Source organism: Zonotrichia leucophrys, chromosome 6, assembly GCF_028769735.1.
Source record: "Zonotrichia leucophrys gambelii isolate GWCS_2022_RI chromosome 6, RI_Zleu_2.0, whole genome shotgun sequence".
NCBI lineage: Eukaryota > Metazoa > Chordata > Aves > Passeriformes > Passerellidae > Zonotrichia > Zonotrichia leucophrys.
The window spans coordinates 16,892,183-16,918,004 of NC_088176.1; the positions used below are offsets into that span (position 1 = coordinate 16,892,183).

General features: G+C 43.3%; 1 long non-coding RNA gene across 2 annotated transcripts; it reads left to right on the plus strand.

Annotated features, from left to right (window-relative positions):
- Positions 1 to 1,376: 1,376 nt before the first annotated feature.
- Positions 1,377 to 25,655, plus strand: LOC135449788 (uncharacterized). Of its 2 annotated transcripts, none has more exons than XR_010440839.1 (7): positions 1,377 to 1,456; positions 12,415 to 12,511; positions 13,760 to 13,870; positions 16,356 to 16,421; positions 16,909 to 17,056; positions 17,162 to 17,267; positions 24,292 to 25,655. It is a non-coding gene; the product is annotated as an uncharacterized LOC135449788 (long non-coding RNA). The 2 variants fall into 2 exon arrangements; XR_010440840.1 differs by lacking the exon at positions 24,292 to 25,655 and adding an exon at positions 19,015 to 19,758 and having other exon boundaries at positions 1,384 to 1,456.
- Positions 25,656 to 25,822: the final 167 nt, after the last annotated feature.

Genomic DNA, 25,822 nt, shown 5'->3' on the forward strand with positions numbered 1-25,822 from the left:
TCCAGACTAATGTTTACTCTCATAAGGTTATTAATGAGATGTTTCCTCATGTTAGGTATGAGCAATCTAGAATTTCCTTAGTTGGAGTTTTCACTATCAGTACATTTGACACCTGCTTTCAGGAGCTCACACCACTTCTCAGGCGTCAGATTTTGTCTAACATTAAGCCTTTAGGTCTTCCTCTATTCCTCTTCTCTCAACTTTTGCAGCTAAAAATGCATACAATCCTTATAGGTTTTATCCAAAAAAATAATCCATACTGGGTTTTTTTTCACCCTTAGTCTGCTTTAAATCCTCTACCCTTTCCTTCAGAGCAGTTTCCCAGAGAAACTGGATTTCTCTGTTCCTTAGGTAGTCCCTATGGGTGTCTTCTTTCCAATGAGAAGGTTCAAAAGGTTGAAGACTTTCTGCCCATGTCTGTATTCTTCCTGAGCTGGCCAGGTCCAGAGCAGGGAAACACTTTGGGTGATCTTGAGACTGAATCTTGTTTCCATGTGACCTCTCTAGGTACAGGTAGTTCACACTAAGCTCTTTCTTCATGTTGCAAAACATGTATTTGTGTGGCAAGGAAAGCTGATGCATTTCTAGGAAATTTGTAGGAATGTCCAGAACTCTATTATGTCAGTCCTAGAACATCATTTTAATGGTAGATAAGGTGAATGGAGGCCAAACGAGATCACCTGAAATAGCAATAGGATATCTTTTGGGGAAAATTGAGTTGTCCTACAGAGCAAGAAGCAGACATGGATAGATGGATGGACAGATGAATGATCAATCAGCCAGTTTTTACTGATTTTACTCATGAAAGTTGGGCCATGGTAAACTTAGCTGGATGCATCATTGCATCTCATAGGTTTTGGTTTCAGTAATGGCAGGAAGGTTCAGTGGTGAGAACAAACTGGGTTTTTTTATATAAGAAGTAAAATTAGCATGTCTGCAAGTGGGAATTAGACAAGTTGAAGCAGGCCGTAAGTCTTCTTTTTCTCCCAGAAAATTCCACCATGTTATTGACTTTGTGATATATCATATTTTATTTTCAGGGTCTTTGTTTTTCAACATGGAAAGTGATAACAGAATCAAACAGATAAGAAATATATTAATAATGAGATAGTTCCTCAGAAGAGCCAACATTAAAATTGTTATTTTGAAAAGTTTATATTTCTTTCTTTTTTAGTTTAATTTTATTTGAAGGGTTTCTTTTTTGCTATGTGTAGAGGGATAGAATGTAAGAGAATAGTGCAGAAGGCAGTCTCACACCTGAGGAGTTGCAGCTGTGCTAATCACCAAAGATTAGGAACAGGCCTGCCCTTAATAGGCCACAGCTGTGTCCAATAAGAAGACGAGTGCTACAAAAGAGTGGGTTAGCTGGGTGAGGGGAGAGCTGGAGTTTGTTGGCTGAGCTGTGAAGAAGAAGGAGTCTGCTGTGAGGAGCTGCTCATGAGAAATCACTGAGAAGGTATCAGAGCTTTGCAATATGATGACAACAGCTATGAATCTGTAGTGCACAAAAGAAGTTGGCTGAAAATAGTGTTGAAATTAGATAAGTGTGTGTCAATTCATAATTTTTTTTCCATTAAACATGTACATAAAAGCTACATGTTTTCTGGAGAAGAAATAGTTTAAATAAATTAAATCCAAAAGCTCTAAGCCTTATGCCAACCTGCATGCCTTAACATAGAGGAAAAAATGTGGTAACATTCCTCTCTATTTGTAAGGGATTCCCATTTCTTGGAGCTGAATAGATGAAGGGACATTTTGGTAATGAGAATCATTATCTACTCACACTTTCCTCCAGTTGTGCCATGACTGGAAGACCTACCTTCAGTTGACTTGTTTCTACTAGATAATGTCAGGTGGCTGAAACTGGAGCAGGGCTGTGGACTCTCACTCAGTGCAACAGGACAGATTTGCACTCCCACGTGCTCTATGTGTCAGCATTCAGAGCAATTACACTTTCCATTGCACCACTGAGGCCTTCCAGACCTTACCCTGCCCCAAGGGCAATTTGCAGAGCTCCATGCAGAGTGCTGATTTCACAGACAGATTCTCCTTTCTCATTGTTTAAACATGTGAATCCTCTCAAATAGCTTGCTGATGCCAAATTCCACTTCCTTGTTCTCTATTAGTCCCCAAAAGGTTTCTTTCTACATTAAGTAATACCATAAATATGGGTGGAAGCTGGAGTTCTGATATGTTTTGGAAGGTTTCAATAGGGGATTCTTTAAGCACAAAGATATTATGGGAGGAAAAACAAGTTCCTCATGTTAACTGGTTGCTACTTTCATTCAAATGCTTGTTTGAGTTCATGTAGTACATGCTGACAGCATTTCTTTAGGAATGCCTATTTTATAAAAAAAATATAGGTGGTACAGAGTGGTGGCTTACATCATTGCCTTTGGCCACATCTAATGTGAGAGGACCAAAGATGGAGCACAGGCAGTACATGTGCTAAAGTCAACCAGTGTGGGATATTGCAGCAGCACTCCCCAAGAAAGGCTTTCACAGTGAATAACTTCTGGGAAATTAATATGAACCACAGATTTTCAGATCTTGACTGGACAAGGCCTTGAGCAACTCAATCTGAATTCAAAGCTGGCTCTGCCCTGAACAGGGGGTTGGAGTAGGTATTTTCCAACTTTACTGGTTCTATCAATATGTTAACTGATATTTTAACTGACTAGCTTCAGTGATTTAATGAGATCTAACATATGAAAATATTCCTTTGTCATAACAGTAGGAAGCTACAGAAGTGTCTGACCTTCCAGAAGAACCCGTGTTACTGCAGCAAAATGATCATACCTTTTAATTTAAACGTATAATAAATGTACTACTTTTAATTACATAATAATTTTTTCCTGTTATCTCCTTGCATACTGCTGACTTCAGTAACTTCATCTGCAAAATTCAACTGAGCTGAAAGTTCACTTGTGTCTATTGCTCAGATGCTCTTTTTTTTAGCTTTCTTTGTATCAGTGAGAAGTAGGAAAGAAGAACTGAAGGCTTGGACTCATCAGCTTAGTTTAAATTCACATCATCATAACTAGGAAAGGATTTCTAAACAGATGAGTCTATTTCCCTTCTTAGACTCTCTTAAACTGACCTCATGAGAATGAGGAAGGAGTAGGCTTGAGATGTTTGTGATTTTACTAAGGCTTTTGATCAGGTTCAGACAAGCAAATCAGCGAAACGTGATGTAGATAAATCTAGTACAGGATATATAAAGTGGAAGAAACCAGGTGCTTCATGATCATGTCTTGTGTCTGATAATATTTTCAGTGATTTGTAGGACTGTAGAATTCAAAATGGTCTTGACTAATTGAAGTAATGGTCTCATAAAAATAGGATGTGTTTTTAAAACAAATCAAGTAGTCTGTCACTGATTTTTGCTGGGAACTAGAGTTTAAGTGGCAGAAAAAAAGGCTGTCATGGTTTGAGCCTGGCACAGAGCCAGTGCCCCCATGAAAATGCCTCACCCTGGTGTCTGCTGTGAGATGTGACCAGGAATAAGCAAAAACAGGCTCTAACTTAAACATAAAGACCACTTTATTACTTAAACTACAGGGAAATAGGGAGAGACTATAAGGAAAAAGAAGAAAAAGAATTGAAAACCTTACAAAAAAAACCATTTTCCTCCTCCCCACCACCTGACTTTCCCAATCCAATACATTCTCTCAAAACAACTGCCCAGCCTTGGCCCCACACGTTAGTATACTCAAACGGCAGTTCATGAAGAGGAAAGGAGTCCTTCTTGCTCCATAGGCTTCTCCTGGAAACACACTGAAATCCCGGATGCTTCCTTGTCACTTCGGCACCGCCCGGAAGAAAAAAAGTCCTTCTGCCGCTTGTAACATCGTCCTTCCATGCCCAGTGCTCTCACCACCGTGCATGGATCAGAGCTGCTTTTAGGGTTGTCTTTCAAGGATGCCTTGTCTCACTCCAAAAAGGCACAGTCTCTGCTTTTGGGACAACTGTCCCCCCCATATTTTTCCAACCCCCTGGGGCCGGGGGGTCCTCACAAATGAACCCTCCTGGTTTTGAGGCACTGCCTCCCCCTAAATGCAGTCTGTGTCACAGGAACAACTGAGTCCATGGCTACAAGAAAAAGTCCAGCCAAAAGGCCACTCCAAATCATCTCTCCCCATCCAATCATCTCCACAATCTCCGGGCCAAGTCATCTCATCTCTCATCTCCCTTCTTATTCAGCTTCGAGGAGGATTAGCATTTTTGTAAGGCCCCAATCATGCAAGAAAGGGTTAAAAGTTTTCAGTCTCTGTCTGTCGGTCCCGGAACGACTCCCACGCACGCTGCCCACACGCTGCCGCTCCGGCCGGGCAGTCTTCCTCCCCCTTCTCGCTGGCTGCTCTCCTGGGGGGGGGGGGCTGGCTGCCCGATGTCTCTTGGGGCTCCGCCACCCTTCCATCCTCGAAGCCCCCTCAACCCCCACCTCTGTCCAGGCCCCAGGCCTTACCGCATGGCTGGCCCCTCCCCCGCCCAGCAGCAGCGGGCCGGGCGGGGGAGAGAGATCTGAACTCTTCGCCCGACGATGTCCAAAAGAGGAAGTGCCAGGGCAGTGCCTTGCTTTTAACCCCTGTGTATTCTCGGAGGTGTGTCCAAACCCACTGGCTACACCAGGTGTCAGTATGAAACCCAAAACCTTCATTGGTTTGACCACAGCTTCCCAGAATTCCCACTTCTTCCTGGTCAAACCATGACAAAGGCTAAATGGATGAAAACTTGAAAAAGCATCAACAGTGCTGCTGTTCTGCAAATGACAAATCCTGGCTCATATGAACAAAGCTTAGGTTGCAGGGAACATCAAGGTTTTCCACTTGCCATTAGCAAAATGTTAGTGGCAGCTCCATGGTTAGTGGTAGCAAAATGGCTTTAGAAGGATGCAGACAGACTGGAGACAGCTCAGAGAAGAGCGGTAGCAATAAGGAGCCTTTTAGAATACATGATCTATGAAGAAAGATGGAAAAAAAATTGGCACTTGAGTTCCTTAGTCAAGAAGGAAGACTAAAGGGAAACGTCCTGGTCTTCAGATGCATTAAGATCTGCTTCAAAGGTGGAATCAGTAGCTCTTTGTTCTCTATCCCTACCATGGGTAGGATAGAAACAGTGAGTTTCAGCTGCAGTAAAGGAAGATTTGGTTAGTTGCTAAAGAACTACAATGTGTCAGGGAGATACGAGCATTAAGGATCATGAAAGTCCAGCAGATGATTCTCTGGTGAGTTTTCAGTCATCATCATCAGGAAGAGCAGCTCAGTGACTTCCATTAAGATCCATGTGGATTGGGATTCTGCCCCAAAACAGGGAGTGCTAGTGAGCAGATATATATTAACAGAGTTCTCCTGTTGCTCAATTCTGTACAGTCCTTGGAAAAACCCAGAAGCACGAGGCTGGTGGAGGCCAGTGGCACAGATCTGTCAATGCTGTCAATGTGGGGCATCTTTCTGCCCTGTCAGCAGCTCACTGCTAGCTTGCACTGTGAACCTGTGCTGAACTCCCTCTGTGTTCACGTGTTTGCCTCTCCTCCTCCGGGCACTTTCAGGTCAGTTCCTGGTGAGCTGCTCGTTCTGTGCCTCTGTGTAAAAGGAAAGCATGTAGAAACTATAAATAGAATTGTTAGTAAATCAGGAAAGTGAGTATTTCAGATAAGGACAGCTCTAGTGGGTTGGAAGATGGCCCAGCTGAGTTACATGAGTGCTGATGTGATCTCAGCAAACAGATTTGATAAAACTTGGAAAGACTGAGGCAATGGTCTCTGGTGAATTTAAGTTACTTTCTCTGCTGGCTGGATTTTGCAGGTTTCTTGTGCTGTGTCTCTGCATTTATAATCTCATATTCAGCTAGAAATGAGCTGCTAGCTAATGATATATATTATAGTTGTCTCCCTTCTGTTACAAAATGTGTGTTTGCTTTTAAATATGAACAATAGGCAAAAAATCCTGAAACCTTGGGAAATTCCCTGTGCTCTTTTGTGACTGTTTCTGAAACCTCAGTTATTACCAATGTAGTAAAGAATTGGGAATTTTTCAGCTGCTTAATTTTAAATGACCTTTCTTGATTTTCCTCAAAAATTTTTCCAGTTCTCTGTAATGTCAAGTGTAGTGTGTTTGAACTTCCTTTTATTCAAATACTGTAAACAGTATCTGCTGAAAGCTGGATATGCCTTCAGATTTCTTTTAAGAAAATTATTAGGGTTCTTACATTTGATGTCAAAAAGGACTGTGTAGTTGACCATCTACTATCATAGTTGCTATCTGACATGAAGCTTTTATATATTCATTGGGGCCAAATTTCAACAGTTTGTCTTTGCAGGCCACACCAAAACCAATTTTACTTTAGCAACAATATATCCATGGAATGTACACAAATCTCTGCAAATGTACCTGACATACTATTAACTAAGGAGAGCAAGAATCTGGTTAGAAAGGACATCCAAAGTCCTGTACCTTTGCATGCAGGTTTACATGGGATACATGATCTCTTGCCAACTGTGTAACACTGTAAAGGGCAGCTTTGGTTTTGGTAGAAACCATAGAAAGCAAAAATTCTGAGCCACTTCCCCATGAAAGTCACTGCACAAAATCTGCTTTAAATACTTAAATGTCAATCCTTCTGTAAGATTAGGAGGATAAAACTGAGGATAATTAAAGACAGTGGATTAAGTCCTAAAAGAGACAAATAAAAAGGGCTAAGTTTACATTAGGGATTTATTGATATTTATTTTGTTTGCAATGCTAAAACTATTCTGATGATACTATTTTTCAGGTGTTCTCTTGCCCTTGTATGTCAACCTGAGATATCAAGAGGGTGGTGACCTTAGAATCTGTAACAAACATGTTGCTTTTCTAAGGAAAAATGTCCCAGATATGGCTTACTGACAATTAGATCAGCACTAGCTCCTTAAAACAGAAGATCATATTTTTCTGAAGATCTCTCATGGCAGGACACACTCAGTCCTTTCTGACTCATGAGGGCAGGGAACTGAGAGATGATTCCCCACACTTGACTTGGTTGTGAGGAGTCAAGAGCCAGACCCAGGAGGGGGAGGGAAGAGATGCAGGAGTGTTATGAAGGGTGTAAAGGCTGCAGTTGGTGGAAAGAAGAGAAAACTTTTTTTGTCCACTTCTTTAACCTTCTCTGTCTCTGAAAGGTACCTCAGTGCATCCTGAGAGACCCTGTGTGTTTTCCACCAATATGTGAAAGCATGCTGTGGAGTTTATGTCAAGAAACTCAGCTGTGGAAGTGTGGTATAGCTTGCTTTAAAGATTGTGGGGAGCAGTTATCCCAAACTAACCATCATCCTGAACTGGTCGCTTTTATTTGATCTCAGTCAAGGCCAATGTATCTTAAACCCATTTGGAAAACAAATAATCTGGACATCAGGACAAGAATTTCCTGCTTCCCTCAGTAATTTCAGTAAAAGCTACAGATTTCTGATATCTTGGCAGTGATGAACAAAAGGTATTTAATCTGCATTTTATCTTTACTGTTCATTTTGGTTTAAAGTGACTCAGACTTTAAGATTTTATCCAATAGGGAGGCTTTCCTCCTCCCTCTGCTTAGTGCCCTGATGAGCTGGGCCATGGCCTTGTTCCACTGCCCCTTTCTCCCGTGCAGTCACAGCCTTAAGTGATGAACTCTTGTAAGCCTTGTGGGTAAGGGCTGGGATGTCCTGGAAGCTCCTCAGTGTGCAGCCCAGTGCTGGTGTCCTGCTTGAACAGCAAGGCTTGGAAAGCCCTTCCTGCTGCCCACATGCAGATGGGCCACACTGAGAATATCTAAGCTTTGAAGTTCTTCATTTAACAAGGACATATTTCATCTAGATCCATGTGTCACATTCTAAGTTATCTTTCCTGGCTTTGGTAAGTCTAGTCAGTTATAAATTTTACGCTCTCTTCTCTCATTGCCCTTCCTTCTTGTTCTCCCCTGTCACATGATTTTGTCCCCTTATTCTCCTATTTTTGGTAAAATAATAACTTTGGTCTGTCTTAAAAAGCCTAGCTGAGTCACACAGAGGAATTTAAGCACTTATATCCTCACTGAAATCACTTAAGTGTTTAGCACTTAAATAGTAATTGGTTGCTCATCTCTATGAAATTGGTACTTGAATTCCAAAGTGCAATATATTTTCACTAACTCTTCCTCCTACCTAGATCCTCTCATTGCCCCAAAAGGATGTGAAAATATAAAAGATTAATTGTGGGGGGCAACTAGCACAAGTCACTAACTCTGCATGGCAAAATGAGCCTCTGGCAGAGGATGGGTAAAAATGCTGTGGCAATGCTCTGGTGACAGCCTAAGGAGGTGTACTGACCCATTAAACACCCTGAGTTTGGTCAGCTGGCTGCTTTGTTGTGCTGAATCTGAGAGCTGAGTCAATACAGATCCCTTTGCAAAGCTGGCTGAGGTAGAAGAACAAGTCCTTCTGCTTGACTGAGAGGGCACCAAGCAGGAGCAGTCTGTGTTTGAGGCTCCATGGCTCTGGAGGGCAGAGGAATCACGGTAGGTCAGTGACTGCTCTGATGCCTGTGATGGTATTCCTGGCAAACCCAGACATTCTCTTTTGGAGCTCCTGCCTGTTAATGCAGGTTTAACCAGCATCAAATACCCTGATCTGATCTGCAACTCAGTTCCTGGAGGGATAAACAGAGCACTCACTTGAATGGTTGATTGTCTTGCCAAATTGAGAAAGGGTAGCTGGGAGAAGGTGTGATAGGATCTGCATACCATGGCAGAAACCAGTGAGATGTGCTCTTGGGAGTACTTAAAATGTGGGCATGTCAGATCTTTCTGGTGAAAAGTTTTGAGACAGTTTAAGCTATGGTTCTAGTTAGATCTGACTGTGGTAAGTAAAATCATAAGAAAATGATGATTTTTGTGCTGTCACAAGCTAGCAATGTCTCACAGATTTTCTGATGGATAATCTGTTCCCTTGTGGGGATTTTGGAGCAGTTTAGTGGTTCAGCCTTCTGTTTCTTGGATCATGTACTGTCTGGGGAAGTAGCTTTTCTAAGCAATGTCAGAGCTAGTCATTACTTGGATCTTGTCATTGTGAAAGTAGTGTTCTCCTTTAGCCTCCTACCAAGAATTAGCAAGGCATGTGGCAGTCACCCTTGCAGCATGGATTTTGGCTTGGCTAAGCTTCTGCAGCCTCTGTGCAGAGAAAAATACATTGCTGTCTTTGATATTCCTTCAGTGTCAGGCAGTGTGCAGGACAGAGATTGCAGAGGGACAGCACTGGATAAAATCACTGGCGGAGTCTTGCTGATGGTCAGACACAGGGTTTATTTTGCAGCCTGCTCTTGGCCCCCCAGATCATGGGTCCTGTTATGCTGTAGTGTGTGCTGGAGGGGTTGGGTGCACGGAGCAGAGATAAGTACAGGTCTTGGAGAGGTGAAGATGTGACTGCTCCAGGGGTGGGCTTATCACTGCATCAGCCTCCAGCATGGTCTGTCTGTCTGTACTGCTTCCATGGGATGCTTTTGTGCAAGACCCCGGGGCACTTGTGTGGTTCTGATTCATGGCAGTCACATCATGGTCCAAGAAAGTGCCTCCAGTCAGTTCTCTGTGTCTGGGATCTGGGGCATACATAAGCCACTAGTGCTTGTCCAGCTTTATCTGAGGGTGTCAGTACTCCTGAAATGAGAAAATCAAACCTGTCATTTTCTCCTACCAGCAGGGTAGGAGGTGGGAGCAGCAGCAATTTGTGTGAGTTGTTCCCAGCTATAAAGCTAAAAAGTAATGAGAAGCTTAAAATGGGTGGGCAGGATGAGCTCTTTACTAGCCAGGTAGAACCTTAGAATGCCCTTCAATTATGTCCTAGAACTGCTGGGGAGCTGAGGTTATTCTGACTCCCAAGAGTTCTGTTTTATGAGAGATTTCTTCTTTCTTCTCTGTTCTCCCCCATAAATCCTTTCAGGTTCTCCTAGGAAGACAAGCTATTCCTGAGTGCAGGAAAGCACCACCTGCGAAGTTCTTGGGTCCTGCTGTCAGAAACACAGTCCTGCTCAGGACATGGATAAACTCCCAGGAGCAAGAGTCCTTCCCCTCGGTGCCGCTGCCTCTGGCTGTCCTGCAAGCCAAGCCCACCCTGGGCTGTGCTCCCTGCCAGCCCCTCTGGGGCACACACAAAGCCACCTGTGTGACGTGGCATCTCCTGAGCACCCAGCCACCACGAGGTGTCCTGGGAGTGCTCCCAGGCCTGTCAGCTCCTCAAACAGAGCCTGTGGTGTGGGATGAGATCCAGCAGGATAGGATATGGAGCTGTCACACAGTGTGCCAGACACAAAACAAGGGGGCTGAGGAGAGTAGCTCATAAAGTCACAGCTGAAGATGAAACCTGAGGGCAAGATCAGGTTGTGATCTGTAGAAACTGGTTGAAAATTTGAAATTAGAACCATTGGGCATAAACCCCTGTTTAAAGCAGAGCAGAAGGTACCAGGGAGAGAGAAGGGCTGGATGGAAGTGCATGGAGGGTACCCCATGTCCCACAGGCAGCATGTATCACCCTAAATCCTGCAGCACCCCTGCAAACAGGCACAGCTGTTGGACGTGGTGGGAGGTTTCTAGAAAGGATCAGCTTGTTTCATCTGCCTGTGGCAAGCCCAGCCTGGCAACAGAAGGCACAGCTGGTTTTGCATGTGGCCCAGCCAGAAGCTGAAGATTTACAGCAGGAAGTCCAAAATGTCACATCAGCAAAGCTGTTGTTGCTCCAGCTCCAGGCCCCAGGCACCTGTGGCATGCTGCTGCTCTTTCAGGAGCACTGGTGCAAGGGTTTGCCCAGCTTTCCTGTGAGCTGCCTCAGGAAGTGGTCTGCCCTGAGAAAATAATGCTGAGGGAAAAGAAGAGAAATGGTCATCTTTGGTTTATTTTATAAAGTCAGATCTCTTCCTTGATTCCATGGTGTGGCGTGATGGGGAAGGTCAGTGTGCCAGAATTAAATAGCTAGCAGGCATTAAGGCAGTATTGCTTCATAATTTTTGTGTAACAAAACCATAATCAAAATATGATTTTTCCTACAGATGCCAGAAAGGCCGTGCTATAACCACACTGCTGGATAAGCACAATGCTTTTCTGTTTCTACTACTACATCATTATATTCATATTTCTCCTTCACAGAGAATGCTTTACAGGCACAAAAGAACTGATTTTATGTTTGATAAGTTATTGAATGGTAGAGCAGAAAATGGAGAGGAAGACGGAAGTCTTACTAACAGAAATTTTCTATAGAGAGCAATCCAAGATTTCTCTAATCTTGTATTAGTTTTTCCCTAAGTCTATCTCTAATGCTGTCATGCTTAAAATAGAGAACTCTTGAAAAATCTTTGCTTGCATAACCACTTATGCTGCCTTGAGAATGAAATGATCTCCATTGTGTTCAGGTTTGAGAAAGTTCTGTGTTTATGGGAGCTGCTTCATAAGTAAACACTTATAGAAGGAGCTTTATTTTTTGCCAATTACTCTTTTATATTTTGATAATCTTTGTGTAAACAGATTTAAGCTAGTGACTAATGCAATTGTCGGCTACCCACTTGTTTCCATTTCCCATGAATGTCCTATCCAGCCTCTGGCTGCCTTCAAGCAAACCTGATGGTGGCATGACAGTATCAAGGACAGCAAGGTTCTCCAGGTGTGAAAACACAGTGCAGTTAAGAACTAATTTTGACTTCCTATGCTGATGACATCCCCACTTTCCCCAGATTGATCCCTGAATTGCTGAGTATTCCTGCAGGCATGACTGACAGGGTGTTGCACAGAGTTAATGCTGTGCTGCTCTTGTGCAGTTGTGACTTGTGCCTGGATTCCTCAGTGTTTATTCCAGGTGACATCCCCACTCTTTCTTCACTATAAAATCTGTATCCTCCTTATCTGTTTATCTGCAAGCTGGAGAACATGATTTCTGTGGCTGGTATCCTGTTGTCAGATTTGCTTGAGATTGGGCAGAGCTGGTAAAGCCATTGGGAGAAGGAGGAGGAGGAGCATGAAAGACTGACTTCCACGCAGGGTCAGGGTGGTCTCAGGGAAGCTGGGTTGGAGGTGGCTGTCTCATGCCCTGGGATGGCAGGGAAGGGAGGCAGAGCGGAGCAGAGGGAATGGTGCTGGGGGATTCTCCAGTCCATGCCCAGCCTGCCAGGCACAGCTTTCCTCAGCCAAGGCAGGCAGTGGCCTTTGGGAGCTGCCTGCCTGTGGCAGTGGCTCAGTTGCCCATGCCATGAACCTCCTGAGCAGGTGCCCCAGCCACAAAAACTGCACTGAGCATTCTGTCATTCTCTTCTGGGGAGGCCTCCAAGTACTGCAGAGCCCTCATCTGCGGGAGAGCAGGAGCCCTTAAACCCTTGTTGCTAGAAAGAAGAGGAAAGATGGTGTTGGAAGAGTCTGCTGACTTTTCTCTCTATATCTCTCCAGAAATAAAGAATCTAAAGGTCACTTCATGGAATTTCTTCAGCCCCAGAAGCCCTTGCCTTGGGAATGCAGCTACAAGATCAGTTCCTTCAGGAGCAGTGTAAGCACAGTCATTCTGAATGTCTGTTCTTCTTTAATTCTTGGTGTTTTCCTTTGAGATTAAACAGTATGTTGCCAGTATCTGGCTGGATTTAATTTGGGTAAAGTGGAAAAAGCCAAACTACATCCTTTTATATAACTCTAGCCTAACCCTTGGGACAACTCTGAATACATAGAACTCTATTGTCTTGTCTTAATAACGGGTTCCTATCCTTTTTGTTGCTTAACTTACATGAGATTAGTAAAAATTAAGCACTTCTAATAAGTTTTCTGATGGCAGCAATTGAAAAGGCAATGTGATATGTAGAAATTGTTTCTTAGTCCACAAATCTTTTGAGGGACATAGTAGTATCTGTTTTCTTCTCTGCCACACAGTCTATACTTCCTTGTCTTGTAAATATTCATTTATATGTACACCAGATCCATGAAGAGCTCCATGGACTAGGTGCAGCACCTGCCAAGACTACAAGCAGCTTCTCTTTGGAGCGGCTGAATGGAAATTGAGAAGTTTCTTCTTTTGGTGCCAGAACAATAATTAATGCCTAATGAATTTCCTGTTGGCAAATAGGCACTTTTATCATCCTTATGTAACATTGATGTTGTTGCCAGCTAAGTTAGATGGTATTAAGGGGATCTTTGAAGATAAATGCTTGTGGCTCTTTTTATGATTTGAATGTTATGTCCAGAGCAACTTGCTGAGGCAGAATTTTGAAAAGAAAAGTATGCAAGTTTAAGGCCCTTGCCAAGTATGGGCACCCTGTTACCTGCAGGAGAGTTTCCTGCTTCAGGAAGGTCTAAAGGTGAAGTTCTGGGCTGTGCCTCTCAGGGGTGCAGTGCAGAAGTTAAGGCTCAGTGAGCTGTGGGCTGTGTAAGCCCCAGGCATTTCTTCTGGGAGCTGGAAGAGACTTGTCAGTAACTCAGTAAAATTGGGTGTTTATGCAAGTGGTGACTGATTTATGGTTCTGAAGTAAACCTGGGCATTTTGTGGTATTGTCTCCTGTGCAAATTGACTTCTCTACCCTACAGCTATGCTCCACACAGTCAGCACCAAGGGAGTCCCCCACTGATGCCAATCTGGAAATTCTTTTCATTTTGATGAGGAGAGATAAAAATTTATTTTCTACAGGCTTTTGAATGTTTTTTGAAAATTAGTATAATTTAATGCATCCTAGTCATGGATTCATCATTAAAAAGGTTTTATTTTTAAGTGTAATTAGTTGAGGTAGATTTGACCTACTTCTGCTTTTAGGGATCCTACTGGAACTTCTCCCACTGAGCTCAGTGTATACAAGATGAGACTCACCTGGCTGGCTGTTGCAGAGTGCAGAACACTTTTATTCTGAAGAGACTTCCTGGTCAGGTGATTTTATCTGAGATAAAATTGTAATTTCCAGTCATGTTTCCATTTGAAGCTATTAATTTGCTGTGGCCAAGTTTCTCAGTAGCCTCTGCTGACTGACTGACCCCCCGACATTGACCAAATGTTCAAATAGTTTTCCTATTAGCAATAGCCAGACACAGAGTTTTGGATGGAACTTTGTAACATGGATTTTGTTCTGGCTTTTTGTTCGCATGGTCTTATTTCCCCCTCCCTCAGAGACTGTTTATAATTCTCTTGAGATTTCCCTCTTATGAGAAAAAAAGTAGCACAGAAGATGAATTGCCACATTAGTCGACGAAACATTTTGGCTGTAATATGCTAGCAGACGTTCTTTTTGAGTCTCTGAGGTAGGATATAAGTATTTGCTTCTGTAGTTTACAAATTTGGTGGGGATTTTTTCTACATAGTTTTGTTGTTCTGTCTGTGCAGGTGTAGGTCCCCTGCCCCACTGGCAGCCACAGTCCCTCTGGGTCTGTGAGGTGAGAAACTGCTTTGAGGCACAGGGCTTCTGTCAGTGACCTTGGGGAGATGTCGGTACCCCAGTTTTTGGTGGGAGGGCAAGGAAAAGCCAGAGGGACTCAGAAATGGCATCAGTTCTGTTGGCAGCTCCTTCCCGAGTCAGTGAGCCAGAGCTGTCTGGGTGTGGCAGTGCCAGGCTGGTGCCAGTGCCCTCAAGCCCTGCCAGGGGCTTGGTGTCGTCTCCAGGTGCACAGAGTCCTGGGGCAGGGAGCTGGCACACCCTGCAGGGAAATGAAATGAGAAATCTTGCTTGGCATGTGATGGGAGGAAGTAAAGCAAATGTTCCCTGGTTTTGAATGTCCTCATGCAAGGTCAGTTAAAAAAAAAAGACAGACCAACCAACCAAACAAATGCAAACCAAAAAATAACTTCCTGTAACATTGAGATGGCACTTACACCCAGTGCTAATATTCATATTTGCACCTGACTTTCAGAGAGCCCAGACTAGGGAGGAAGGGGTTGCAGCACGTGCATGGCTTTTATAGAGGCCAGGAAAGGATTTTCCCACCACTACAATAAGACTTTTGCTTAGGATGAGAATATAGAGTGGAGAAAACAGACAAGCAGAGATAGAGAATGGCAAGTAAGCAGCCAGACAAAACCAAACCACTTCCATGTAAACACTCTGGAAGCTGCAGGCGCTGTGCTGAGCCTAGTTCAGAGGAAGAGGCAGATCACGAGATTCTCATTCACTGCTTCCATGTGAGACATGTTCTTCTTGTTCCCTTTTGCTCATATCAAGTGCAATATCTGGGGGCAGATGAGCCTTACCACCAGCACCATGGAGCAGGGACAATTATAAAACCCTGTTCCAGGAGGGGAAGTGAGAAGTGGTGGTGTAGGAAGATGGAAGGACTTAGCTAGCTGGGGTTAGACTGACCAGATGTTGGGTTTTTTAAGGGACAGAAGCAGAAGATTGTTCTTGCATCTTTTAAGGAAGAGGAAGATGAGCTGGGTCAGATGAGCAGTGGAGGAGCTTGGGCTGAGATCACTGTCTTCCCCTGTCATGAAATAATCATGAAAGCAGAATAAACACGTCTGGTGCTGCTGCTTAATGGGTGAACACTGCATCTTGTGGGCAAAATGAGAACACAGAGCATCCTGGAACTGTTCATCAGAATGGCAGAGAGATCCACAAACTCTGGAATTGTTTCTGTCAAGGGGTATTACTGATTCTCTTTCCTGCAGTGGCACATCCCTTTCTGCAACATCTCTGTTAGCTACTGACACAGAAACATGACACAATCAGGCAGCTTTTGCTGTTCCCTCAACTCATTTTCTCCCCATCTCTGATCCCAACATGCTTTCTCTGTCCATGTTTCAGTTATTGCTCTTCAAACTTCAGCTGCTTCAGGCATATCCTGGATATGTCTTTGTTTCTTCTCACTGGTGTTAGCCTTGCTGTTCCTACTTAGTAAAACAGTCTTAAGAGGTCTGCATTAAGAAGGCAGGAAACAAAACCATTCTGACCCTGTGGAAACAGCGTATTTTTTCTTCCCCAGCAAACTCAATTTGGAAAACAGGACTGGGAATAAGCTCTTTTTTGAAGTGTCTTATTGGGAGATGCATTGTGGTGTATGTCATGGTGAATTTACTAGGCACAGATGGTCACTGCCTTTCCCTAAGGGAAGACAGCAAAGAGACACCCTAGGTTTGCCACAGTGGAAAAGCAAATATCTAGAAATTCTGCTTGAAATATGATCTATTTCCCTTGGTGAGGGTGGATGCCATGATAGGAATCAAGTGCTGTAAGAAATGCATCCTGGAAGGCAGGATTTCTGATCCCTTCTGCTATTTAGGACAGAAGAGCTGTGAGTTTGGAAGAAAACACACTTCTGTGAAGCTCAGTTTTCTGTCCCTGTCACTGTCCTAGAACATACCGTGGGACAGAGGAGAGAAAATGAAGAACCTCAAGGAAAGATTGATAGAGTTCCTTTTCTTCCAGGCCAGTCTTGCCTGTGGAAAGTTTCTGTGCAGAACAGGATCCTTGGCAAGAATTCACCTCTGCCAGGTGAGAAGCAGATGCCCTCAAGACCAGGCAAAGTCTCCAATGTTTTTCTTCCTGTTTGCTCCAGGAATAATTAGTGGGTTATGGGAACAAAGCTGGGAACTGTTTCTTTGCCTGTCATCCTGAAGTGCACGTGGTGGTTTCCAAGCTGGAAAAGGATGGGCAAATATCAGATAGGAGGGGCTGAGGAGCTCAAGCTGCCCAGGTACAAGCTCTTCCTCTTGCCAGAGCAATTTTTTGGCTCAGTCCCAGTGTGCTCTCAGGTTATTCCTGAGGAAGAAGGTGGCTGGCAGTAGCTTGCACAAAGTGTTCTGGCAGTGGCAACCTGTTCCTTGCTGGTGTCCTCCCCAAGCATGCACACACTTCACTGAGGGGGTGTGCCATACCTGAGCATAGCTCCACTGCTTTCAAGGAGCACCACGCTGACAGTCTGTGCATTGCACACCCAGTTTGTGTGCGTGCAGCAAAAACTTTTTTTTTTTTGCAATAGCAACAGATCTGTTCTTCTTGTGGAAGTAAGTTGACCAAAAAATTGAGATATTCTGGTGTATTTCTTGTCCTCAACACTGGAGATGCTCAAGACCACGACAGAAATTCAAGTACAACCCAAGAGATAACTTCAAGAGGTTTAAGAATAGGTAGGTGATAGATGGGATAAAATGTAGATGGCCATTTATGCAGTTTGGCTATTATTTTTTGACACCTTCATTTAACAGTGAAGGAGGAAGACCATTTTTTTGCAGATGGAGCCTATGTGAAGCCACTGTCCCATTGTTTGTCATGCAAAAGTTTTATCTTGCACTTGATGTGGTATGGCTGCAGCTGTTGAAACAATCTAGCTTCCTGAAAGTAAGTAAAATATTTATGTTGTTTCAATTTTTTAAACTTGAAAATGGCAAAACTGAATATTGACATTTATCCAGTTAATAAAAGCAGAAGCCAAGTACACCCTTCTATTTAAATTTAGGTTCTAGAATTATTTTGGAGTAACAGCTCATTGAGTATTGAGCTCGTACATGTTATAGTTCCTGTCATATCCCTTGGTCTGGGCTTTTTCCTGCACGTCTCAAAACTCAACTCTACTTCAGTTCTCTATTTCGATTCTTTCCACACATGGATGGAACTGAAAGTTTCTGCAACCATTGCACAATGTGACAGAGAGCCTTCCAGAGCAGCTGTCTGGAAAGTGTGGTCTGAGTCCTGTGGTAAGGAGACATCATCCTCTTGCAATTCCAATACAACTTAGACTGGTAGAAGTTAAAAAATAATTGTATAGAAAAGAATGAGTTATGTCAGCCATGTAAATTAAAAGAAAATGAAATCTATTAATTTCTTAGGAATTCTTCTAATAGGCCTAGGCTTGATTAGTGCCAAGGAAACTTTCTTTGACTAGCTACATAACCAAAATTAGCTGTGTTTAGGTGTGTTACCTACAGCAGTGGCATAGGAAACACCTTATAATGACACTGGTCAGGCCAAGGCAGAAAAATGCCAAACAAATAAACAGGCAGCCATAAGACATGTTGGTTTGTGCTTTGGTAGCATCCCTGATCTTCTTCCTTTTACTTGCAGTTACTTATTTAATAGAAATAATTTACCTGTTTACCTATGGTTTTCTTCCCATGCAGTCTCCATATCACCATGTCTGTCTTCTTCTCAGCCTGGTTTCCTGCAAGGTCCTTTCCTGCTTCATCTTAGGTTCCTGTGTGCATCCCATATGCAATCAGCTGTGATTGCTGGTTGGTTCCTACCATGTATTTACAGTTCTTCCTATTTATTTGGGCTGTCTACCTGCAAACTATCCTATATCTGCCCTGTGACAATGTAATAGAATACCCACAGAGAAAGGTTCTGGCTGCTAGCAGTGCTACTGATCTCTGGGGGAGGCAGGAAGGCATTAGGTTGGTGTTGTGGTACCAGGGAGGTGGTGGCCTCTGTGATGAACCATTCTCTTTGCTGCTTTCATTCTGGAGGTGCCAGTAGCTTTTTGTTATCTGACATACCTAAATGTAACAGATGTGCAGATGGAAGAAGAAAATCAGATTTTTAAAAGAAGAAAGTGAATTTTGACGTATGTTGCTAATATTCTGAACATCTGTACCACTGCAGCCACCAAAAAGATTGCATGTAAGGGACAAAATATGACACATCTATATGTCTTCGATTATAATGTATTAGCAAGTAGTGCTCCATGTATTTTAACATGGATATTCAAATGCTGCTACAAATACAGAGCTTTGGCAGGTTAGGGGGAGGGCAGAGAGGCTGCTGAGATGAACTTCTGTCAGATGCCACCATATCTCAAACTGCAACAAACCTGAGAGGCCTCAGAATGATTTTTTGGGTGCTGGCTGTGTTCAGTGCTTGTTTGGCTTGCTGAGCTGGGCTATGTTTTGGCTTCTGGTAAACATTGTGACTGATGTCCCAGACCCTGGAGCTGTTTCAGCTGAGTGACCGCTGGCAGCCCTCTAGCACAGTGTTCTTCCAAACATTTGTCTGTTGCTGTGGCACATGCTGTTTACTTCATTTGCGTTCAGATGGGCTTTCTGTTAAACATTTTCTGTCTTTCTTTTCCTTTTCCTTCTCACTTCATCAGAATGCAGCAAGTCTGACTGCTTGTGTAGGGAAAGGTGCCAAAGGAGCCTGTGCACAGCTTGGGTCACAGAGCTTCCCCCCAGGCTGGTGAGTCAAGGAGCATCTCCAGGGATGTAGATCCAAAGGGAGGATTGGATATCTGCCTGGGCTTGAGCTCCAAAAATTATCTGGAATCCAAAGTTATACTGGTCATAAACTGGTTCAGCATTGTCATCTGACAAGGAGTCTTCTCCAGGGTAGTGATGGATACAGTGAAAAAAATAATTACATCTGTAGGATATTAGCTGTGTGATATGGACACTAAAGATGCTGACAACCCCTGGCATGAAAGGAAGCCCACCAGTAATGAGTAGCATGCAGGACACATGGATATGTGAAATTTAGGGCACATGATGCCTGTTTCTCAGTATTCTTCAGTGTTTTGTTCATCTAAATTATTGCATGTGTTCTCACAACCAATTATATATTTATGTACAAAGTAATGCCTTTGAATTTGGGACAGAAGTACCTATTTGCCTTGCTTGGTTTAATGCATTTAGTATTACTGATATCCAGTTATCTAATTTAATTTCAGACCTTATTTTAGTGATAAGGTACTTTAAAAGGAGTTTCATCTGGCACTGAGCAGTGTTCTTAATGAAGTTCTTATCTATACACATCCTAAAACCTTCTCTGAACAAGTACCTGAATCTGTGTATTTAGGGAGGCTGTTGTTTCCTAGGAGGTTGACCATTTGCTACTGATATTCAAGAGAAAACTTTAATTTTGAACCAAAATATATTGTATTTATTTCATTTGTTCTTCTGTCTCGTTCACTGTTGCTTTCCACAGCTCCCATTGCTGTGCTGCTGCTGCAGAGCAGTGCTGTGTGGTGGAGCATGGTGAGCTGGCTGCCTGTGGGGACAGCAGCCCAGGCAGGGCACACCAAGGGTCATGTCTGAAAAGTCAGCACCTTCTTTGGCTGCCTGCAATGTCCCAGCAGCAGGGAAGGAGCTGATTAATTATGATGATTCAGAAAGCCATTGCAATGATTCAGAAATAAAGGGCATAAGAGTTATGTTGAAATTAAATTTTAAAGACTAATTCCAGGAAAGCTAATTTTTTCTGGTCACAATTCCTGGTACTGGTCAGGCTGTGTCTTGTAACTAAATAGTGAAAAGATGGGTAAAGCAGCAAAGCTATGATGGCAAAGGGCAGGGGTTAATGGTCTCTGGTTGGCATAAAATGTTATTTTTCTTGTAATTCTGATCTGATAACTCCTAATATTTCCTGAGATGTAATGGTTCCTTAGAAAGTTAAGAAATGTATTTATATCCTGACAAAGTAACAGAAAATCATCAATTCAAAGAAACAAACTGCATACTTGTGGCCTTCTTACAATCAGGATGAGGCAGAAAAGAGAATTCCTTAGCAGACCCTTAGCATGACAGCAGAATAAAGGAAGCAGATACACAGAGCTCTTTAAGATTATTTCTCTAAGTTACGTGAATACAGACTTCACCCTGATGAAAGCAACGTTTCCTCTGGAAATGAAGTCCAAAGCATAGTAATACCCAATGTTTTCATACAGAGCCCAGCTCCATGGGACTTCTCCCAGAGGAGATGTGAAAAAGAGCCAGGCTAAGCCAAGGTCCGGTTGTGACAGCAAACTTGGTCCTGTGTAAAATACATTCACACTTGAAAAGCATGCCTGCAAGTTATGAGCCAAGGAAATTCATTTCAGATGTTATATTTTTGCCAAGTATTTGAGCATTAGAACACTAACTGCATCATTTCTGCTTCTTTTGCTGGGGTGGCAATGAATACAGGAGCTGTAGCAGAATTAGACTGAAATAACTGAGTGCAACATTTTTGAAAAGAATCCTGAATTGGACATTGTATATCCCTAAGCATACCTACTGCCATGTGAGGGAAAGTCAGGAGTCCCTGCTTGTTCAATTGTACACAGAAATGTATACATCTAAAAGTACACTCTTGCTTTGGAGACTAATCAGCAAGTTTCAGAGTCAACCATAGGGAAATTCAAGGGTAACTGAATTAGCCTGCTTTATCCTGCTAATGTCATCATGCAAAAAAGGAGAAAAACAAGGTTCCTTTTATTTTTGTGTGCTTATCATTGTGATACAAGACACACCCCTCAAAGAAATGCTGGGAAAAGTGGTGCTGTGTAAACTAAAGGTGCAAGAAAAAACAAATAGGAAAGCCAAAAAGCATGGCAATGATGTTCAAATATGCAAAAGGGTGGGAGCCATCTCTTCTGCATGTTGTGGTGAGTATGGCAGGGCTGGAAATACACTAGGAGTTCATTTTGATATTAAGACATAGTTTAGAAGTTGAGAAATATCAATATGAGGAGTTTTGGAATCTCCATCTCTGAGATAGGACAAAAACATCTAGTTAATCCTTCTTCAGGGCAAAGGACCAGCAGGGCAAAGGAGTGGCATAAATGACCTTAAGTCTCAGAAAGTACCAGTAGCTTTTGGAGCAGAAGGATTTTGTTCATCTATTTTAAGGTGGCTGGAATTTCCAGCCCTTTCTTATCTAAATAGGAACTCTCTCTGGAGTCCATTGTTCAACAGGAAAAATTCCTGGGTTTCACCTTAGCTGGAAGACCTAATTTCCTGTTTGATATTTTAAACAGGACTGTGTTCTCAAAGAAGAAAGTCCCAGACACCTTATTAGGAAAAAAGAACAATACAAAAGAAAAATCCCAAAGGACAGTGTAGTGTGACCAAGTAAGAAACTTTACAGTGTAACACGGGCTTCACAGCATGTCTTTTATTCTTGCTAACTCCTGCAATCTAACCCAAAACAGTTCCACAGAAAATCTCAGGTACTTAATGTCTCAGTAGATGCCAGTGTCAACAAATGAGGTCTCAGTGCTGAGCCCCTGAGCATTTGCTAGGTTTATAAATGACAATTCCTTGGCTGCCTTTCCTGTGCCAAGTGGCCACCTGATAGCCGGTGTGGCTGACCTGATCATTTAGGGTACCCTGGAACAGAGAGAATCCATCTCAAACTTACACAGCAATGAATATTTCAGTACACACAGTGGAACAGCCTCAACAAGAGTAATGAGGAAAGAGATGTCCTCAAATGGCCCAGACTTATCTCTGGAAGGTGGGGGACTTGCCTGCAATTTTCTGCTCCAGAGCACAGAAGGTTTTCCAACCAAGTGCTGCTACAGCTAGTGTCAGTGTTGACATCTCCAGCGCCAATAAATGTGAGGTTAGAGTGGAAGAAGGAGGAAGAACTTGTATTTCTTTGCTTGATAATGTGTCAAGACACCAAAAAGGTAGGCGTCATTGCATTTTAGGTTTTAAAAATTCGCTCTGCTTTTTGACTCTGTCATGGATGGCCCTGTGGACTTTCCCATACTGAGGTTTTCTGCAAGTCTGCCTAGATTTGTTAAGTAGTGAGTGTAAGCTGATGGCTGATTAAAACCTCAGGGGGAATGCTGCCTAGAAAAGAAAAATTCTGCTTGCTTTTTAGTGATAATAGTCTCTTCAATCCTAAGAGCTAACTTGAAACCAAGTAGAACAGGACTGCACTTGAGGTCCTATTTTGAACTACTTACAGCCTCTAACACTTGCTTTGCTGAAATTTTCTGCAGCTGGTTGCTGTCCAAACATAATGTATTGATTTAATTTGAATTAGTTACATTTGGAAGAACCATTTCCTGCACTTCAGGGAAACAATCTATACATGACTATCTTTCTTTGAAATACATCCACAGCTGAGATAAAAAAGTAGGAAAACAGTATTTCTTTTTGAGAAATGCTTTTGGATGTTTTGTTGGTGGCTGGTTTATAGCTGGATGAGTTAGGGGATGTTGAAAACAGCAGTTCTTGGAAGATCTGTGCATTTTATTGTGATTGTGTAGGAATGTCTCTGGACGAGGGAGAATGAAACTGGTCTCTGAAAGGCTGTTGACTTACACAGAACAGATATTTTATCTTGTGTCCAGCCCCCATATTAAAGCTCATTCATTTGCTCATCTGTTCTCACTTACAAATAAGAAGAGACCTTTAAAAGTTGCATTTACAGCAGGTTAATAGCCTTACAGTTGTAAAGGCAAGCAATGATAAGAGGGCATAGAACCCCAGGAGTTTTCCAGGCATGTTGCTGTTCCCTGCAGTGTGAATTCCCTGGGTCACCTGATAAATGTAATTGGACTGCAGTCAGTACCCCAGGGACCTTGCAGTGGGGCCACAGCTCAGGAATCATTGAGGGCATTTGCCAATGTAACTGTTCACCAGGCTGCTTGTCCTGGGCTCCCTAAAGGCTGCCTGTTACCTGTTATTATGATTTGGGTGGCATTGAGTAACGTTGCTCATTACTTTCCTCATAGCATCTTTATGGGCTGCTCTCTGCTCTATGAGTTCCTTGTAGCAGCATGTCTAATGTCAGAGAGAAGCTTTTGAGTGCTGCAGGGGGATCTGAATAAAGCTCCTACAAGAAGGTGCTTTCTTGGGAAAGACATCTCAGTAAAGGAGCTGTGTACCCTGCACAGCTCCTTGCTGAGTTGTTGTTTCCCAAAGATACATAAGTAGACCTAACAAAAAAACACAGGACATGGAGTACTTTGCAACATCTGATGTCTCCTGGTACAGGATTATATATCTTCAAGCACTCGTAGTTGTTCCAGTTTTTCTGATGGAAGCAAAAGCCATAGATTCTGTAAGATTAAAAAAAAATCTTGGCAAATCTTCATGAGGTGGTTATTCCCTACATTTCTGTAGCTAGAACAGAAGTCAAAACTACATGTAATGTATAGTTATTTAAAATGATAGGCTAACTCATGAGCCTGGAAAAGAAAGTAGACAGGACCATTTACAATAGCATGTTGCAGTAATTAAGGGTATTATTCATAAGCCAGTTCCTCCAAAAAGCCTCTAAACTGTTACCACCCACTCCTTCTCCTCCCTCAGCCTCACCAGTTGTTTTTTCACTTGATTGTGGTGATACAAAGACTACCCTTCAGAGGGCCAAACTTTAGGACAGCCATCCTGTCTTCCCTAGGCTTTCACAGTCATTGCCAACACCTACCTTTGATTATATTTTGGCAGTTATGCACGCTAGAATCAAAGTGAATGTCTAAGTCTCAACTGATTTAATTCATTAGTGAATATTTTCTAAGGCAATGCACATTCGTGTTGGCACAGGTAGTGCAGCACGTACTTCAGTGCAGTGCCAGCTGCAGATTTCAGAGAGCTCAGTTTGCAGCCTGGATGTGTTGTTATGACACCGTTTTTCCATGTGCTATTTGGTTTACAAGGAGCTCTGCCAAGCGATGTGCTGTGGTCTGGGAGCAGCGTGGGATCCCCTGCCTGATCCAGGAATGCTTGGAGGGAGCCAGGCTGTGCCCACCCTCACACCTGGGGACTGTTACAAAGCTGTCACAGGGAGTTTTCACAGCACTGCATGTGTCATTTTGAGTCTTGTGGAACACGATTTGGGGGATCCCATGCAAAAACCAGAGCTGGTGCTGGCTCAGCACAATGACAGGCTCAGCTCGGCCAGAGAGAGGAGAGAGGACACAGGCTGCCACCTGCCGCGTGGGACAGACACACGGACACAGGCTGCCCTCTGCCTGCGGGGACAGGCAAGGACAGCCCCCGCTGCCCAGCGTGGCTGCTCAAACAAGTTTAAAGGAGCTTAAATCTGAAGAGATGTGGGTGGGAAGTTTAAAAATATCGAATTATTTAGTGAGCACTGTGCATCCTTGGATAAATGAGGGGACACTGTCTGGTATGAAGTTAGCTGCTGCTCCACTCGCTCCAAGTACAGGAATAGGTGTTGTCCTTGTGTCTTAGACACGCACCTGGAACCCCCAGACCCTTTGGGGCAGCCCAGGTAGATCATGGCCATCCTTCCCACGGGCTGCAGTGACGGCCCCGGTCCCCGCCCAGCCCAGCAGAGCCGGGTGCCAGGGCACAGCCAGCCCCCACAGGGACAGAGAGTGCCATGCCCGGGGCCTCCCTGTGCTTCACAGCAGCTTGAGGAGTACCATAAAACATTCCCTGCAGCTTCAGCTGTCCCAGAGAAGTCTGGAGAGCAATTTTCATGTAGTTTTAAGGAAGGACTAGGAAAATACCAAGAAACATAAACCTTCCAATACTGATAATCTGGAGAATGTATCAATCCTGTCACTGACTCTAGGATAAACATGTAGGAAATGAAACTGGGTATTTCTGTCTCATCAGCTTCTTGTTCATATCCAAGAGACATACAGGTAGATTCATCCTGTCATACAAGCAGCCAGTCATATGGACACCACTGTGGGAAGATGCAGGGGAGACAGGGTCAGTGATCTCTGTTCTGCATGCCCCAGGAGTGTGGGATGCTCAGTGCTGGCTCTCCAAGGTCTGTGCCTTTGGTTACCTCCTGTCAGTGCTTTTTGTCACTTACTCCTCTCCTGCATTTGTTCAGGACCTATTTTTCCAACATCCCTTTGGTCACAGACATTTTTTGCTGATTCCCTACTAGGATGAAAATAAATTGGACTTTATCACAACTGCTAGTATATCCAGGGAGCAAGAGGCCATTGCCTCTTTGTGTAAAGTGATGGGAAAGGGCTCTCTAGCACTCTGAAAGCTTTAAAAACCTTGCTTTCAGTTTGGAAGGGAATTTCAACTAAAACCACTGAAAAGGTCTTCAGAAAACGCTGACTGTATGTTGTTTGGTGATTGTTCCCAAATCCCTCATAATTCTCAACCACAGCTCTGTGCTAGAGGCTAGATATGCATGGTGGGTGTTTTTGCTCTTGCTAGCAGTGGGATAGCAGGAATGTGAGCTTCCCTTTGATG